The sequence below is a fragment of the Rhagoletis pomonella genome, unplaced genomic scaffold (assembly GCF_013731165.1).
Source record: "Rhagoletis pomonella isolate Grant_MI unplaced genomic scaffold, Rhpom_1.0 Rhpom_scaffold_00002, whole genome shotgun sequence".
Lineage (NCBI taxonomy): Eukaryota > Metazoa > Arthropoda > Insecta > Diptera > Tephritidae > Rhagoletis > Rhagoletis pomonella.
In genome coordinates this window covers 29,697,088-29,698,828 of record NW_023458556.1, presented here as the reverse complement: position 1 = coordinate 29,698,828, position 1,741 = coordinate 29,697,088, and the positions used below count along the sequence as shown (strand labels likewise).

At 34.5% G+C, this 1,741-nt stretch overlaps 1 protein-coding gene across 3 annotated transcripts in view; it reads left to right on the top strand.

Annotated features, from left to right (window-relative positions):
- The window catches only part of LOC118733395 (integrin alpha-PS1), a 246,410-nt gene that overhangs the window by 189,026 nt on the left and 55,643 nt on the right, over positions 1 to 1,741 (top strand). The window lies entirely within an intron of this gene.

The following is a 1,741-nucleotide window of genomic DNA, read 5'->3' as shown; positions in this document are numbered from 1 at the left end:
AACATTAACATTAACATTAACATTAACATTAACATTAACATTAACATGAACATTAATAATAATAAGATTAACATTAAAATAAACATTAACATTAAGTTTAACATTTACATTATTATTAACATTATCTCGCTCTTATAAAAGCGCGTTCGTTGTAGACAGTCATGTTCTTATGTGAAATTTAAGTCGGGTGTGACTCAATATACAAATGTATATACATTAGAGGTTTACGCCGACAGGCTTTGCGGCGGCGGCGTGGGCAACTTCAAAATGAATCGGCGGCGGCGGCTGAAAACGCCGGCGCTACTGCCCATAAGTTAGATTTCAAAGAGCCATGAGGCTACTAATCTTATCACATCATTTCGTCAGCGTTAGGCATTCGCCATGCCAATTCAGATTATAATTCTATTTAATTAATTTATTGAATTAGCTTTAAATTTAAATTACGTTACTTTCTACTTGAATTAAAATGTTGAGTGTCTGGCGCTGATGGATGGGTGAACAGAAGAAGATCTGAGGTATATTCATACCTACACACATGGTCCTCTATGCTCCCTACAGATCGTATGTACTATTTAAATGTCGCTATATATAAATGTTTGCAATAAACTTCTCAACTGTTGTGTTAAATTATGGAGTTCTTACGATTTTTTGCGGATTACATATCGAAAACAAGGTTGGTCTACTTTTTTCCAAAAGTTTAACCCATCAACTCGAACCAGAACGGGCCTTTATGACCCACTGTTTAAAAAATGGCTTATAGATGGTTAAAATTTCCAGTCAATTATTAAGCGACAAATTTTTCTAAGGAGAACCGAATGTAATGAAAAATAATAGTAATTTTTACTAAAGAGGGGGAGCAAAACCGTCCTGGGGCTTTACCACCACTAAGTAATGCTAACGTAATTTTCACAGAGCCACCTAGTACTTGTATACGTACGCAGAATAAAATAATCTACGATTGTAAAAATTAAAAAAAAAAAAAGTGTTTGCTTTTTATTAAAAGTCTGTTTAACATATTTAAAAAAAAAATCACATGAAAATCAACTTGTCTTTGTTTTATTTCCAAAAATTGAAGAGCTAGATGCTTTTGTTAAAACTGCTTTCTGAGATATAGGCGTTGAATTTTTGATGTGTTATGACTTTCTTGTTGTTGTAATATGTGTATAAAAAAGTAGTATTGTTATAGTATTGAAAATAATTGTCTACTGCGGAAAAAATCGTTAGATTACCAGTATTTGACCCTAATTTAACTTTAATAAACGCTTTCGATCGAAAAAAGGTTACCTATGTTTTCCTGAGTTACGCTCTTTTTGCAAAAATAAAGGAGGTCATATTCAGTGGCGCAAATTATGCAAAAAAACTCCTTTAAAAATGTTATTTTCATTTCGTAAAATTGTATTCTTATACGAGTAGTATTTAGTTCCTTCAAACGATGTATTTCAATATGCATACAACATGCAAGTTTTATACAAAATTTCTTAGGCGCCAAACGCCGCCGCGCCGATATTTTCGTAACTCGGCGGCGGCGCGTGAGGAATGACGAAAAACGGCGGCGGCGGCTGCGTGGCTCGGCGGCGTATACCTCTAATATACATATGTATTTATGTTCAATAATATTGACGAAGCCAACAATATTTTCGGAGGCACATCATCAATCTATAATTGGTCCCTGGAAGCTCTGTCGTTTCGAGAAACAATGAAGCCTACTCATATGAATGATCCGGGAAGGGAATTTGAGCAC